At 39.6% G+C, this 18,124-nt stretch overlaps 1 protein-coding gene across 1 annotated transcript in view; it reads right to left on the bottom strand.

The window, feature by feature from the left end:
- Positions 1 to 17,742, bottom strand: part of abat (4-aminobutyrate aminotransferase) — a 98,285-nt gene extending 80,543 nt beyond the window's left edge. Inside the window, exon 1 of the mRNA XM_084372322.1 lies at positions 17,612 to 17,742. The gene's annotated coding sequence lies outside the window, so the exon portion shown is untranslated. The remainder of the gene's footprint in view (positions 1 to 17,611) is intronic.
- Positions 17,743 to 18,124: the final 382 nt, after the last annotated feature.

Here is an 18,124-nt window from a genome sequence, read left to right as displayed (position 1 = left end):
AGCGCACATCTGGGCGCCTGTACATTTGCTGTTTACACAACTTGGGCACTGGGCGTGAGAATGACAACTACATCGGTCTGAAACTTGCAATGACACTTGCACTGCACTGTGCACCACTTTGCACCAGGTATATCCCAGTGTTTGGCTATTTTGGCCATTTAAAAGGAATTACAGTATAATCTTGAATCTGGTAACCCTCGGCCTCCTTTGTCCCTAGAAGAACACATTTTACAAAGTTTCATCCTGGTCTTCTTTGTAGCATTTTTTGTTAATTTGATCACCAAGTATTCCATCCCCTTTACTATCCATTGAAAGCCAAAATGTCTTAATGACCTTGCAACGGCGTCCCCAAGGGGGGGCCGGGGGGGGCGTGGCCACCCCTGGAAAATTGCTGGCCACCCCACTGGCCCCCCCAGAGGGCCCACCAATTTCACTGACTGACTGAGGCGCTGGCTCAATGAGGAACAGCAATTTAAATCTCCACCTGTGGGGGCGGTAATGTCCCGAAAGGCATGCAGTCTGCCGGAAAGTCAGCGCAAGAAGCAGAAGAAGAAACAGAAGCAGAAACAGTGCAGTTTGGGCACCACAGCATCACTCGCCGTAAGTTTAATTAAATTGAAAAGAAGCCACATTTTGTAAACTTTAATCACAACTCAGTCGCCTCACACATGTTGACTCTAATTTCCCCTCTGGCTTCTCTGTTGCCAGAATCTTCCCACAGTCCACGGTCCACGGAGAGCATGCCTATGTTCCCTCAGCCCTGTGTTCCTTCAGCCCTATGTTCCCACAGCCCTATGTTCCTACCCTAATGACTTCCCTTTCCCTAACCTCTTCCCCTTCCCCTTCCCTAACCCTAACCTCTTCCCCTTCCCTAACCACCTCCTCTTCCTTAACCCTAGCCTCTTCCCCTTCCCTAAACCCAAGCCTTCCCTTTCTCTAACCCTAACCCTAACCTCTTCCCGTTCCCTAAACCCAACCCTTCCCTTTCTCTAACCCTAACCCTAACCTCTTCCCCTTCCCTAACCCAAAAAGTGTGGGAACATAGGGCTGTGGGACCATTGGGCTGTGGGAACATAGGCATGACCCCGGTCCACGGACACAGCTGACAGCAAGCTAACGCTGGTAGTAGCCGGTAAGTACGTTAATGCTGTAAGGTTCGTTTTTAAGCAGTGTCAGCCTGAGCCTTTATGTTATCATGGCTTTCTATGACGATTTTCATACAGCTGAGAGAGAGTTACGTTAGCGGACGCTGGCCTAGTCTATGAGCAATGTTAGTCAATGTGTGTGCTGCTGACCGTGATGTGCATGGCTTCCATGTTAATTTGCAGACAATGAAGAGAAAGTCCGCCGCACCACCAATTTCCTCCTATTTTTCAAGTAAGAAAGTAAGCACAGAGAGGACTCAGTCGACAGTGGAGGAACTGCAGACGCAGTTTCCTGACAGTAGTGTGAAGGTGGATGACCATGTAGCCGAGGCAGGAGCAGCAAGACAGCATGAAGGACACTCAGAGACAGATCAGTTACCTGAAAGTGTGGAACAGGGAGCAAGTTCAGCCACAGAGAGCAGTGAAGTTTCAGCCACTCAACCTGTCCCTCGACCAACAGGTGAATTTATCTGTGTGCGCCCATGATAATGAAATGAAATGGATGGCTACAGGGTAAAATCATTTTTAAAAATCTATGGTTTATAGTATGTTTAGAGTGAGTGAGGAAATTTCATGGTAATTATATAAAACCTTTATGATTCACCTCTATCAGTGGTTAAGGCTAAGAATAGTCTGAATAGAAAAGGTTATAGGCCAGTATTTTAAAATCAGATTAATTGTTTTTTCCTTTTGTATCCTAGATCTATCTCAGTCAAGAGCAGAGGGGCCGAAACAGCCACACCTGAAGGTTTTCCCCAGGACTCTTCAGGGAGACAGAAGACGTTTGCTTCTGTAGACGTGTTCAGTAACTGGAAGGCCATGTATAAAGATGGGGGATTTGCAAGCCATGCTAAATCTGAACCACATGTTCATGCTATGTTAGCTTGGGCAGAATATGAGAAGGCAACTGCAAGCCATAGCTCTCTTTCAGCGACCTTAAATGCAGAATATCAAAAAATAGTGAGGGAAAATAGAGAATATATCAAAACTATTGCCGAAACCCTGCTTCTCACAGCGACACAAAATATTCCATAGCGAGGCCTTAATGAAACAGAAGGTGAGAACAAAGGCAATTTCCTGTCCATCATGGAACTTTTAGCCAAACATGATAACGAGGTGAAAAGAAAAATGACAAGCCTACGAAATGCGACTACTAAATTAGTCAATGACTAATTTAATAGTCGACTAGTCGTTAGTGACATCATCGTGTGTGTATCCCACGGCATGCAATGCCACGCTAAACATTGTTTCACCATAGCCAATTGAAATAGCTCAGAGTGAGACATCTCACTTTCCCCAACTAAATAAGAGCCATTGTTTTTTGTGCAATTCATAATCTGACTATTTTGATAGTCGACAAGTCATCGACAACTATAACGACTAGTCGACTAGTCGTTAGTGGCAGCCCTAGGACACTGTGAAAAGCATCCCCGAAGTCTACTGTTTCTTTTCTCTTCTGCAGAGACTGTATGTGTTTGTCTCAGGGTCGTATGTGCACCAAAGGTGGCTAGAGGTACAGAGGGAGATGTTTCCGGGGACAGCCCCAAGAGAGTTGCAAAGGCTGATAGAGACACGGTGGGCATGTAGGACTGCCAGCCATCATACAACTACTGAAAGAAATATCTTATGAGAGAAATGGTGACAGAGCTGTAGAGGCAAGAGGTCTATTAGCCCAAATAGATTTGAAGTTTGTTGGCCTTCTTGTGTCATTCACCCAAATTTTTGGTGAGGTAAAATTTCTTTCAGATGTTCTACAATCCCCACAACTCACACAAACACACACACAAAGTAAAAAGTGTCTGGCGACGCGCATGCTCTCAGTGTCACAATAAGGGAGTTTTCCTGTTTGATTGTGTTCACTCATGGTAATACCACCATGAATGTACATTGTCACAGGAGCTGTCAACTACTCCTAGACGCGTCAGTCATAGCGCAGGGGTACGGATATTATTCTGTGATCATAAACTGTCTGTGATGAAAAATAGACTCATTCATGAAATTTCATCTGGAATTTTACAGGGGGGCACGTGCCCCGGTAAAAAGTGTCTGGCAATGCCCCTGTCCCACATTTTGTGAGAAAAATACAGTGTTTGCATTTGCTTCACAATACAACTGCAACTCTGAGGATCTAGAATATGAGTTACATCAGCTTAAACGAATTCTGGAAAGGAAGAAAACTAGTGGCTTGGAAATCCCAAAGAGTTTGATGGAGCTCACAGTCTTCCTTGAGCCATATAGTGAGGTGTTTGACACAATGTTTAAACTTTGCAAAATTGCACTTGCATTACCTGTGAGCACTGCATCGTGTGAGCGCAGTTCTTCTGTGCTCAAGTTAATCAAGACTCACTTGAGAAACACCATGAGCGATGAGCGACTGAGCAACTTGGGTGTCTTGAGTGTTGAGTCAAAAAGAGCAAAGAGTATCAACCTTAATGATTTTGTTGATGTTTTCGCCAAAAGACAGAGCAACAGGAGAATAAAGCTGTTCTAAAAAGAATGATGAGAGAGAATTGCACTTTTTGTTAGAATTGCACTGTTTGGTTTTGGATACATCCTGTTTATTTTTTATGATGTATGTTTTGTGACAGCTAAATCAAGGTGGAGTGAAAATTATTTGAAACATTTGTGTGTTTTTCTGAAATGTTTGTGTGTTTCTCAAACTTGAGGTAAATGTGTTGGATGCATATTTTTTTTTTTTAATGAAAAAGAGTCAAGGGGCACGCAATACACAGCCACAGACTGGAACTGAATCTGAGTTGCCACAAGGAGGACCAATTTGGTGTGCCACCCTAAGACTTTCACTGGCCCAATCTGGCCACCCCTATGAAAATGTTCTGGGGGCGCCACTGTGACCTTGGGTTACAAAATCCAGATAGACGCATAGCTTTCGGCTTTATCCAATTAATTTTGTATGGTTGCAGGCCCCTCAAACTTCAGGTTCCTCCATGACGGGGCCCTAACCGATCCGTGACGGGTCCAAGCTCGGACCTGGTCGGGTCCTGTACTGGAATGAGGTCCCCCACGATGATATAGTGAACACAGGGCTGAATCAAAACACCTCTTAGCACCATGTGTGGATACCAGTTGCAATGGTTTATCTATCCACCAGGGGGAGCAGTGATGATGGAGGCTGAGGCATTGCTTCAGCATGAAATCAGCTGTTCTCACTGTATCACAGGCACACAGTATTTGATGTGATTGAGAGAGTGTGATTCCCACACAAAGCATATTCAATGATTATAATATATAATATTATATAATATATAATAATAATAATAATAATTATTATTATTATTATATTATATTATATTATATATATTTATGACCATATCATAAATATGGTCATAAATATTATCAGCTCTTTGTTTTTCATCAGTACTGCATGAAAATTAAAGTAATGCGGTTCGGAAATGAATGATTTATCAGGAAGAAAAAAGCTGCATGTGCGGCGCTCGTCTGAGTGGCTGACTTTATCTGCTGTGGAACCAGGACAGACTATTATAGTGTAAGAGCCTTGTTTGTTATTGCAGTTACGTGTCAGATTACTGCTAGACCAAGTTGCGAGGTGTGTAAACTGGGGCAAACTGTTTTTTGCCACAGTGAAAATGTATTTGAAAGGCTAAACGCCAGCAGATTTAGATTGAAGCAGAATATTTCATTAGGTAAAAACATGTTGTGGATTTTGTAAATTATCACATCATCTTTTTTCAATATATTTTTACTTTTGGACTTTTCAATGTAGCCTAATAATCATTAAATATCAACTTTGAGAGTATTTGGTTTGAATATTTCACTGGGTGTGGGTGGTTACAAGACCCATGAACTTTTACGCTCAGGGGACAGGTGTGCCACATTCAATGCAAACACATTTTCAGCAGAAACAATTCTTATTGCGCTGCAATATATATTTTTTTAGATATTCTATCAGAAATTCCTCACGCAGTGGCGGCTGATAAAAGAGATGCAATCAGTTTATAAAAGTGTGTTCACAAACATCCTCTGCCCTTCTTGGGAAGTGAGACAGCCCAAACACATCATTAGCATTACAGTGCATCTTTTTGTTCTTCAGATTACAATTCCTTAATTTTCTTCATATCCTCTTTTTTCTGTGACTGTGCTATCATTCCCCCCCAATATAAGTGTTTCAAGCTTCCCATTCCACTGCTTTTGTACATCCAACAATAATTTCAAAGAAAGTTTTAAGATCCTCCTTCAGCAATGAATTGAAAGTCTTGTCTGGTAACAGCAAAATAATTCTCCATCTAGCTTTATGTCTGTGTCCGTATTTATATCAATGCCAAGTTCTACTGCATTATCAGAAAGAGCCATTGCATTTATGAGCCAATTTATGACTTGTTTTATAATGTTGTTTGATATCAAGAATAAATGCATAATAGAAAAATGTCTATGGCAATGTGAGAAGAAAGTATATTCCCTTTCACTGAGGTATAGCAGTCACCTATGTCCACCAAACCCATGTCTTCACTGAACATTTGCATTGCAGCTCTATCCTTAGGCATTACCAGGCCACTAAATTTGCTTCTGTCTAAAAAAGCATCTGGGACCTGATTGAAGTCTCCTGCCAAAATTACTGGGCCTTCCATTCCTCCCAAGGTCTTATTAACTTAATTTTAAATTCACCTTCCACATCAATTTCGATTCCCTCACTGAAAACTTTTCACCCGTGGGTCATTATGCCAACTCCCCCAAAATCCAGAACTTTTTAATTTATGAATTTTGGAAGTTTGGCCCTCTTAAGCAAATTATTTTGAACATGCACTACACGGTCATAATGGTGTTGCAAAATCCATGTTGTGGTCAAATGTGACACTGGTGATGGTGACAAAACCGGTATCCCGTCCACCTCTACTACGGTGGCTAGGCTAAGTGTAGTCATGTTAACTAAGGCTAGCTCTCATAAGCAGATATCCCAAAAAGTACACTTTATCCTGTCTGTTGTGTACTCTCCGTCACAGAGGAGACTTAACACAGAGTATTAATTCAAAAGTGGAACTATTAATTTTAGCATTTTCTTCTTTTCTGTGTTGTTATCAACAAAACTACAATAGAGCTGCATGCATGGCATTACTGTACATGTCTCTACCAGTCTGGTGTGACCGGTTTAGGCAGAGTAAGAACTACAAGGAAGCCAGTGGAAGCTTGGCTCCTCTTAATAAGACATGGGCTCCCCTAATTTGTGTTCACAAAGTCCACTGTCCTGGAGGATTCTATGTGTCTGCCGGCAGCAGAGGGGCTCTTGATGTCTTCATACAAAAAGTACATATGGGGTCTTTTAAACTCATTCAAAAACAAAATGCAACAAACATGCAGGGGCAAAAATCTAACATCAACTTTGGAGGTGACAATTATATAAGGGAGACATGCAAAATAGTGCTCTAACTCCACTGACATTCTGTCACCAGCTGAGGAAATGTTAATTGCTCCTGCAAACACTAGTCCCATTCACACTGCCCTTTGAGTGCAGGGATCCTGCGCCAATTCTCCGCATCCTCCTCTGTGTGAAAGTAGTGCTGGGCAGAATGACCAAAAATGTATATCACGGTATTTTTCTAAATTCTAACGGTTTCACGGTATATGAGGGTAGTTTTTTTTTCATGCATAATGAGGTGTTCACAGCATTTTCTACTGGTTGAGAGATGAATTACTGCAGTAGATTGACTTAGGATGGTCTATTTTACTGTCATGATGAGTGAATATTGTAGAATAATTCCACACTAGTAGTAATACAGGTTTGCATGGCCCCAGAAAATGATGCTGTTTACGAAGAAGAGCCACTCATGATTCTAATGAAGTGAGGAATCAGAATGCAAAGACAACTGCAGTCAAAATACAGAACTTTTACTGTGCAAATTTCACAAACATCTTTTATAAGACCAATACAAAAAGTAGTGCAACTTGTAATAATTATACTTTTGCTTCAAGTTCAAGCCCAGGTACATTACACAGTATTCAAGTAAATCTAAAAAGCTAATATAAAACAAGTGTGACTTAGTGAAGAGGCCGGCTCCAAAGGAGACGTGACGGTACATGTCATGATGATGACGTATGTGTTTTTTTCAAGGTGTTTCCCGGTGTCCTCCTGTTAATCTAAACATGTACCTACTGACTGTTTATAATCATATGGATGATGTTATAACGTGCTGTGATTGGGATCCTGACACACCAAACACCCTGGAAAATGAGTTTTTCTCTTAATTACATAATTACATAATTACATAATGGCCATCAGTAAACGGGACACTGTCTGACTCTTTCACTCGCGGGGAGGGAGGCTGTTTATGGGGGAAAGTTAGCTAAAGCCTCGGTCGGGAGGGCTGACCATCGTTGTGATTTTTTCACCGTGACAAACAGTTGGTGAGTTAAAGTTTTTTGCCGGGGACAGAATCGGGCAGAAATAGTCGGTCAGACACTTCTCCGCGAATAACTGCTGTATTTTTTTCCATATATAAGTTGCCAAAGACACGACCAGTTACTACGTTACTGTTGTTTGGTCATGTAACGTTGCTTTGTGGGACATTTATCTATATTTTGTTGAGTGAAGGACCTGTACAGTTTTCAGACAGTGAACACCATTAGACCGACACACCCTCGCTCCGTGCCGCCGGCTTATCCGTTCACACTGGTTCGGTTTGCCAATACTGCGCCTCTGATACTACCCCCGGAGCCGCATCAGACGCGCAGCGACATTTCACCCCTCGCCGAATCTGAGACTTTCACACAAAGGAGGATGCGGAGAATTGGCACAGGATCCCCGTATACAAATGGCATTGTGAATGAGGCTAATGTCTATCCTATCCATCTTCACCGTAGCGTAACACCAGAGCACTACTGTTTACCCTCACCACGCCTCGCAGTCGCACCATGCGTGTTTAGAAGCGCAACATTGAAAAGGGTCCGGTCTGAAACAGTGTCGCGCGGCACAGCATAGCGTTCCGAACGTTGTGTAATCAAATACACCGGTATGGCGGTACATTAAAAATTCACATCATAACGAAAATATACACCGGTATTCAGTGTGAACCGGTATACCGCCCAGCACTATGTGGAAGTGTCAGATGCGGCGAGGGGTGAAATTTGGCTGCGGCTCTGATGCGCCTCCGGAGGTAGTATCAGAGGCGCAGCAGAAGCAAACTGTACATGTGTGAATGGATAACCCAGCAGTGCGGAGTGCGGGCTTGTCGGTCTGAAGGGTTTTCACAGTCTTACAGCTAAACAGATCCATCACTCATCAAATAAAAGAGAAATGACCCACAAAGCAACGTTACATGACCAAACAACAGCAACATAGTAACTGGTAGTGTCTTTGGCAACTTACATGAGGAAAAAACTGCCACAGTTATACGTTGAAAAGCCTCTGTCAACCTGTCTGTCCTACCGACTCTTTGTCACATTTCTGCCTTAAAAACAGCGTTTGTCCCCCGCAAAAAACTTTAACTCACCAAGTGTTTGTCTCCTTCCACTATTGTGTTGTTGTAGTTACTGTCTTGAAAAAAATCACAGCGACGGTCAGCCCTTGCGACCGAGACTGTGAACTTTCCCCCAGAAAACAGCATCACTCCCCACGAGTGAGAGAGTCAGACAGCGTCCTGTTTACTGATCGCGATTTTGTAATTATGTTATTTAGAGCGAAAAATGTACTTTCCAGGATGCATGGTGTGTCAGGATCTCAATCACAACACACTATAACAGCATCCATATGATTATAAACAGTCAGCAGGTACATGTTTAGATTAACAGGTAGACGCCGGGGAAACACGTTGAAAAAAACACACGGACGTCATCATCATGACGTGTACCGCCACGCCTCTTTTGGATCCACAGCAACATTTTTGTTGATATTTAAAGTGCTTGAGTGTTTTGTTATAGGCTGTTTTTTTCGCTTGCATTTGCCATCTTGTAACAAGAAATTATTGCATAATTATATATTGCGGTCATTAACAGATAATCATATAGAAGTCATATAAAGCAAGTAGGCCTCCATGATTCCAACTATGAGCGTTTCTTTGCATCAAGAGTCACATTCAGTCAACTTCAGCTTTATCCAAAATGCTGTCTGGCACTGAACTGAGGTCTTTGTGACCACCACCTGTTCACTGATTGTACCTGGACACTTCCATCTCTGATAGCAGTTTAGTAAGATGAAGATGAAGTGTCTGTAACTCAAAACTCAAAGTACTTTTTTCTCTTCTTTTATTTATTTAGTTTAAACCTGTTGTGTTCCATTAATGTCCCTCTTAACAGAAACAAAATGTAAGGATTTTTTTTTTTTTTAACGTTAGCTCTGCTGTAAACTCTTAGCTTTTGACCGATTGCAAACAGCTAACTGGGCCAACTAGCTCTCCTCCAGCTGATTTCAATACGAGTTTGAGTGCCCTCTAAGTTTAATCAGCACAACGTATTTGCAAGGTCCTGGCAGCTCTTCGTTTGTGACTGAGCAGATTGGTCCCCCCCCTACTAATGCCTCACAGTAGTTGAGTCCACTGCCCTTCAACCTGCAACTCACGCACGTTAGCACTGAGTACCGGTGTCTGTGGAGCAGTCACTAGGAGTGTGGTGGTGCTGGCTGACCATAGTTAATAGTAAAAAATAGCTACTTTGCAAAAGTTAATTTAAGACAAAAAATGATATTTTTTTGTGTTTTGGCTTTAATAAGCTACCTGTTTTGGTCGCAACAAACACGACTGTAGATGTCCTGACTTCCCGTCAAAAACATCCGCTCTTTGTCGCCACACAGACAGCTAGAAAGTGTCCTGAGGTCGCTTTTACAAATCTAGTCAAAACCGAGTACAGTATATGGTTAGTCAAAGTGCAGAAATGTGTCCAATTTGTTACTGAGGTAGTCAGCGGTAGAGTTTATGATTTGAATTATTGATTATTAAATGCAGGGGCAAACCTGGAAGCCTGGAGGCAAACACAAGGATGAGTGACAAACATCAAGCAGCCAGTTTGCACTTGCTCACAGCTCCTCTGGGGTGGGTCGCCAGGTACCACAACACATATCCCACACAGAAACTGAGAAACACCCATTTGATTCGTATCACTAGAAAATCAGGATGTTAACTGGAGAATTGATCAAACAGTTGGATAGAAGGAGAAAGTGCTGCCATTCACGCAAATTATTTTTGAAAGGGCATTGGTCAATGAAACATGACTTGACTGCCTGGACAAATTAAACTCTGTCGCTTAGTCAACATGTTTGTAGGGCTGGCCCCGCTGTTGTGGTCCTGCCAGAAATGTCCTGTGGTGTCAAGTTTTTTTAAATGTCGAAACACCCTTGTCATAAATATTCAGTTTATTATCCCAATTAATCTGGGATAATAAATGCTTGGATAATAAATCCTAAAAATTACCTATTAGATAACACATCTACTCGTGTTCTATTACAGTTCAGATTATTCTGTTTCTATTTTCGTATTTTTTGTTCTATGTTTCAACTAAAAAATTACATCTTTCTTATCTCTATTAATGCAAGGGGTCTAAGGAATGTGGCAAAAAAGCTTTTTATATTCTTTAAAAGGAAGAATGATAGCATTATTTTGGATGAAGGATAAAGACAGTTCATTTTTGTCTCAGCATTGGGGAGACAAAGCTTATTTGAGTCACAGCACTTCAAGAATAAAAAAGGCATCACATTCTAATAACTATTGAAGATAAATCTTAAAGGCTTTTGGATTACCATTAAACTGAAGAAAATGTGAACAATTTGCTATACTTGACACACCAGTAAAAGGTAATATCCCTGTCAAGTCAGAAATCAAATACCTGGGAATTTATCTTATAAAGGACCAAAAACCAAGTCAATCATTGAATGTAGAACACATATGTAAAGCAAAGTTAAATTCATGGCTCCAAAGAGATGTACACTCATGGTCAAAAGTTTAAATAAACTTGTAAAGAACATGTGGCAGACTTGAGTTCCGGTGATTTCTACAACTCTCCTTTTTCTGTGATGGAATGAGAATAAAAATCTTGAAATTTGGTTCAATAATGAATTTATTATAGATCTTCAAAAAATGTGACCAAATCAAAGATATACATACAGTAATTTTAATATTTGGTTAAATGTCCCTTGGCCATTTTCACCTCAATTAGATGCTGAATTTTTAATCACTCTAAACTAAATTTTAGGGCTGTCAATCAATTAAAATATTGAAGTGATATTTTTCAAGTTTTTAATACTTTTAACATGGGAGTAGATACATATACAGTACTTGCTTTATGCAGATATATGTTTATCATTATTGCAACAATCCAAAGCAATGACAAATACTGTCCCCAATATTTTGCAGAATAACATCAGAGGTACTGCATGCTCAAAAAATATCCTGAAAGCACAACAAGGCAAACTCAGGCCCAACAAGCAACAACAGATGGGTATATTGACCTGAATGTAGCATTATTATGGAGTTATTATCACGTTAACTTTGACAGTCCTCCCAAATTTGTTAGGTTACTGGCAAAGACTTGTTTCTCCAGCACAGTTCAAATGTTCAGGTTGGGGTTTACTGGCAGCAAAACAGCCCAACAGCGTAACACTACAAACACCATACTTAACAGTTGGTATGGTGTTCTTGGGGTTAAAGGCATCACTTTCTCACCTCCAAACACATTGCTGGTCATTGTGGCCGAACAACTCAATTTTTGTTTCATCTGACCACAAAGTTTTTCTCCAGAAAGTGTTTTCTTTGTCCATGTGATCAGCAGCAAACTCTTGACCATCCTTTTCTCTCAGCAGCAGGTGATCGTTTGCTTTTTCTTCCTGATTGTGGCAGTGACACAACTGTGCAATGCACTTTATACTTATAAAACAATCGTTTGCACAGTTGATGCAGGGACCTGTAACTGCTTTGAAATGGCTTGAAGTGATTTTCCTGACTGTTCAAATCAATATGTGCTCAATGAGCTCCTGAGACTTTCCCAATGTAGTGTTTGTAGCCAGTCTAATGGGTGTATCAAACAAGCCCTATTAAAAAGGTTCCTAGAAAGTCATCAGCCGTTATCAATCATAATTACTCAAAAGAAGTTAAGAGGTCATGCTACAAAGAAAATTTCTATAATCACCTAAACTGATAGTTCAAGTTGCTGTATGTATATTTTTGACTCAAAAGATCTATAATAGTTCATTATTTAACCAAACTTCACGGATGTTTTTTGTGACAAAGTGGTATGTGTAAATTATTTCATTAGGAAAATGTATTCCCTGGAAGACAAAACAAAAACAACATTTTACACAAATTTGATAAATAAAATAAAAAAATCAATAAAAACAAACTACCAGTCAAGAGTTTGAATACAACTTCTCATTCAATAGTCTTTATTTTTATTATTTTCTAGAGTGTAAATCAATACTGAAGACATCAAAACAACACTGCTATGAAGGAACCAGATGGAATAATGCAGTAAACAAAAAAGTTTTAAACAAACCAGAATATGATTTATATTTTATATTCTTCGAAGTAGACACCTTTTGCTTTGATGACAGCTTTGCTCACTCTTGGCATTCTCTCAATCAGATTCCCAGAAGTGCTTAGCACTTGTTGGCTGCTTTGCCTTCACTCTGCGGTCCAACTTATCCCAAACCATCTCAACTGGGTTTAGGTTGGGTGATTGTGGAGGCCAGGTCATCTGACGCAGCTCGCCATCACTCTCCTACTTGGTCAGATAGCCATTACAAAGCCTGGAGGTGTGTTTGGGGTGATTGTCCTGTTGAAAAACAAATGATGGTCCCACTATGCACAAACCAGATGGGATGGCATGTCGCTGCAGAATGCTGTGGTAGCCATGCTGGTTAAGTGTGCCTTGAATTTTGAATAATCACCAAAAGTGTCACCATCAAAGCACCCCCACACCATCACACCTCCTCCTCCATGCTTCACAGTGGGAACCACACATGTAGAAACCATCCGCTCACCTTTTCTGCATCTCACAAAGACATGGTGGGTGGAACCAAAAATCTCAAATTTGGACTCATCAGACCAAAGTACAGATTTCCACTAGTCTAATGTCCATTCCTTGTGTTTCTTGGCCCAGGCACTTCTCTTCTTCTTGTTGTTCTTCCTCAGTAGTGGCTTCTTTGCAGCAATTCGACCATGAAGGCCTGATTCACACAGTCTCCTCTGAACAGTTGATGTTGAGATGTGTCTGCTACTTGAACTCTGTGAGGCATTTATGTGGGCTCTAATCTGAGGTGATGTTAATTTGTGGTTTCTGAGTCTGGTAACTCTAATGAACTTATCCTCTGCAGCAGAGATAACTCTTCCTTTCCTGGGGTAGTACTCATGAGAGCCAGTTTCATCATGTGTTTGATGGTTTTCGCTACTGCACTTGAGGATACATTCAAAGTTCTTGATATTTTCCAGATCGACTGACCTTCATGTCTCAAAGTAATGATGGACTGTCATTTCTCTTTACTTGAGAGACACTGAGTGGTTCTTGCCATAATATGGATTAGAACAGTAGTCAAATAGCGCTGTTCCCTGTATTGAACTGTGCACCAACCCTAGCTCTGCACAACACAACTGATGGTCTCAAACACATAAAGAAGGCAAGAAATTACACAAATTAACTCTTGACAAGGCACATCTGTTAATTGAAAATCATTCCAGGTGTCTACCTCATGGATCTGATTGAGAGAATGCCAAAAGTGTGCAAAGCTGTAAATATAAAACATATTCTGGTTTAACACTTTTTTGTTTACTGCATAATTCTATGTGTCCCTTTATAGTTTTGATGTCTTCAGTATTGATTCTACAATATAGAAAATAATAAAAATAAAGATAAACCATTGAATGAGAAGGTGTGTCCAAACTTTTGACTGGTAGTGTATGTATCTAAAATTTCCTATACCTACAGAAACAAAAGAAACACATTTCAAAATTATAAATGACATTTATACTTCCAAACAATTGCCTAGGCTACGATTTAATATTGATTATAATATGTACTCATTTTTCAAAAATTATATTTAAACTACAGACCATATATTTTTCTCATGTAATGTAATTAATATGATCTGGGTTGATATTCACAAATGGATAACACAAAAAGTCACAACACAAAAACTAAAATGATGAATTCTGTCTTAATGTGATTCTGTGTCAATTTTTCATACACAAAAAAATCGAGTTTTGAAATACCACAATATTGTTTTTTTTCTGAATGAATTTGAAAATTGTACCTTAAATCTTTAAAATTGATAAAAGAAAAAATGGCACAAAAATTGGTTTTTGATGATCTGAAACATTTCCCCATTGAATTAGAAAACTGGTGTAAAATTATTTACCCCCTTGTATGTTTATTTATTTTAGTTTGTCTTCTATGTTTCTTTTCTATTATATTCCACTATAATTGCACTTCAATTCAATTGTCATTCTTATATTATGAGATTTTACATTTGTTTACCCTACATTTGTTGTATTCTCTGTGAAATCAAATGTTAATGCTGCCATACTTTTGTAGTTCTTTACATTTGTAGATTATCAATAAAGTGAAGCCAAAAAAAAACAACTTTGCCAGTCTCCATTGCCTTACATCACTTCCGATTTGTTTTTTTGTTTTATAATTTGTTTTAATGCGGAAGCACAATTCTCTCACAAAAACACAGATTGGTGGTGTGTAGGAATTGTATACTTGTAATTGTAATTGCTACTGAGGCAGAGGCACACAGAGAAATTGTTATAGCCATTTGCAGATCTCTGCCATGGCAGAAGTGTAGCAAAAGTCATGTGTAAAAGACAGTCAACTGACAGTTGGAACTGGTAACTAGTCTGTGTTTCCAGCTCTTCAAGCAAAGCTACATAGACTTTTCAACCATCTGTAAATGCATACAGATTTCAATGTTTCCCATAGGATTCGTGAGACTATGGTGGGTTGACCTCAGACCCTTTAGGAGGGGTCCGGGGGCATGCTCCCACGAAAGAAAGTTTTGCACATTTTCATGTTTTTTTTCACATTTTCATCAATCTTGTGCACTCTAAGAGAAAAATTAAGACACTATATCATAAATAACATAAACATAAATGAGAAACTCTAGGAAAATATAAAATATAACACTGAGCATTGGCTCTGCTGCTTTGGCTATACAATATTAACACTAGCCTATAGGCTATAGTCAGTAGTCAGTATCAATCCATTGCTTTCCATCTTGACCGATTGGGAGTGAAGGATGCTTTGCTGAAGCAACGCTGCAAAACAACATTTAGAACTACTAGATGGAGTATATTTTATGTTAAGTGAAAAATATTTTTCAGATCAATATGAGACTATGGAGGGGGAAATTAGACATGGCGGGCCCGCCAGTGTCTAATTCATGGGAACAACTGGCTTTGTGTAAACACTCACAGATCTATTCATTCATTTACAGATCTGTCTAAACATTTGCAGATCTCAAATGCACACACGCACTCTGAATACACATTTGTAGATTCCTTTACACATTCACAAATCTAAGTACGCATTTAGAGATTCTCGTACACATTTACAGACATGAATACGCACAGACACCTTGAGATACAGTTATATAACTCTCCACACACATAGTTTTGCTACAATAATGGCCCCATTCAAGGGTCCTTGGCATGTACTAACTGAGACAGTTTGTTGCCAGTTGCCAGTTGCCATTACGAACTATATTACCTTCTACATATATATCACTATACCAGTCAAATTAGAGATATCCAAAATCAACACCTTGGATCGCGGTTCAAAACTGAACTTAAGTTTAGTTTAATATTAATAATAATAATAATAATAAGAAGAAGAAGAAGAAGAAGAAGAAGAAGAAGAAGAAGAAGAAGAAGAAGAAGAAGAAGAAGAAGAATGACAAAAACTAGCTCTGTATCGGTTCAAGCATTGGTATCAGCGGATATCCAATCGGATCTGGACTGAAAATTATGAATAAGTGCATCTCTAGTTTGTATGTGGATGAGAAAAAAATCAAAAGCTCTGTGTGTTTTATTATTATTTCAATAATGTTTCCCTTATTCAGTTACAAATTACAAAGTTACAAATGTGTGAAAAATAAGAGCACCAAAATGTTGTCATTTGCTGTTTTTGTGTATTAACATATACTGCACCTACTTGCCCATAGCGTTCAGTCCGACTGTTATATTTTCCACATCTGATGTTTCTGGATAAATATTACTGCTGCATTAATGTGTATGAGTCGTTTTACTGCATAGATAAGATACATAGTTAAGGTTGAGCCTATTTTAACATTATATGCTGTTGGCTTGTTTAATCAACACCAATGCATCACAAAAAAATCATCTTATGTTTGTGGCGTGGCTGTCCTGTGAGAACTATACATATCAGTAAAAAAGTCAGAAAACATTTTTTTATTTTTATTTTTTTTTTAGCTTTGTGACAATTTTTCAGTGAATCCAAGGGTTTTCTAATAGTTTATTTAGTTTAAGGAGGAGATTTTCTCAACACAAAGAACATTTCATCCTTCAGTTTATCAGAAATGTTCGAAATCAACAAATCTGGAGATGCATGGTTTTCACTGGACAGGAAAAGGAAGAGAAATGTAATCGAAACAGTAACTAGTACCCAAAGCATTTAGACAAATGTAGTGGAGTAAAAAGTAAAATATGCCTCTGAGATGTAGCTGAGTAGAAGCATAAAGTAGTATAAAACTGAAATACTCCAGTAAAGTGAGTAGGCATTTATTTTTTTAATGCACATTATTAGGCTGTTCTTCAGTCTGCTCCAGTAAGTGGTTGCCTTTACATCCAAAGCTGTCTTGAGGGTGAACTAGTACAATGCAATATGACAATAGTCACTGAATTAGGACAATTAACATATAATTATCATATTAGCCATCATCACAAGAGTTGCCCCACAAGAGATTTGGCAGGAGCCGCCAATGGTGTAAAGGCAAAGGAAAAAAATAAAGGCAGTAATAAAAAAAATAAAAAATTGTGTAAGCTATTTGATCCAACGACATAAACTACACGTTCCGTCTGCTCCTCTGCCATCGCAACAATGACAAGAAAGAAACATTTTACTGAGACATTTCATTTAAGCACAAACTAAAAAATATCAGGCATTAGAGAGTGAGTGTGCATTAATATGATTACGGAATTTTAAACTTGTTCAAAGGGATGTTTGTGCAAGTGTTTTTCGCGTGTCTAGTCCTCTGAGAAATCTGGTTCTGACTTGATCTGACTGGTTATGAATTTTTATCGGACTGTTTAGCACTTAATAATATGTTGTTTGGTCGAGGCAGATGCTTTGTCAGCTGCTTTCCTGATGGATGGGTACTGTAGAATGATGCACAGCCCGATGCTTTGACGGTTTAACAGCAAAAACAATCGCCGACGAAGAGAGTCAGTGTCAATTATTTGAGTCATGCGACATAACCGCGGTCTGACGCAAGGACCTCTCGCTGTGGACCCGGCTGGTCATTGACGTGTAATAGCGATAGGGTCTTTGACAACGCTTACCTACAGTAGGATCCAGCGACGGCAGGATCTCCGTGTAGATCACCGCACCACGGAATCACAATCCGATGGCAATACGAAGTCGACCCAGCACTTTGCCAGCCAGGCCTAGCTCTCTAAATGGGGAGGGGCTTATTCTCTCTCTCTCTCTCTCTCTCTCTCTCTCTCTCAATTCAATTATTTTTTTCAATTCAATGGGGCTTTATTGGCATGAAAGTTTTACAACAACGTTGCCAAAGCATCAAAACACAACTTGCCCAAACATTCGGACAGAATATAACAAATAACAACACAAACACAACACCAAGACTGATTTACATTAATTATGCAGTATATACAGTGTGTGTGTGCGTGTGCCTGCGTGTGTGTGTGTGTGTGTGTCGGTCGTTCACTGTCCCTCAGGCTGTGGCATGTTGACACATATTGGGCAGCAGATATGCCCTGTCTCCTTCTCCCAGGAGTATTTTTAATTAGCTCTTTGAACTCTGAGATTACCGAATTAAACTTATTAAAATA

This window comes from Pagrus pagrus (assembly GCF_965226575.1).
Source record: "Pagrus pagrus genome assembly, chromosome: 13".
Taxonomy (NCBI): Eukaryota; Metazoa; Chordata; class Actinopteri; order Spariformes; family Sparidae; genus Pagrus; species Pagrus pagrus.
The sequence above is the reverse complement of the archived record's forward strand: the minus strand, read 5'-3'. Positions and strand labels throughout refer to the sequence as shown.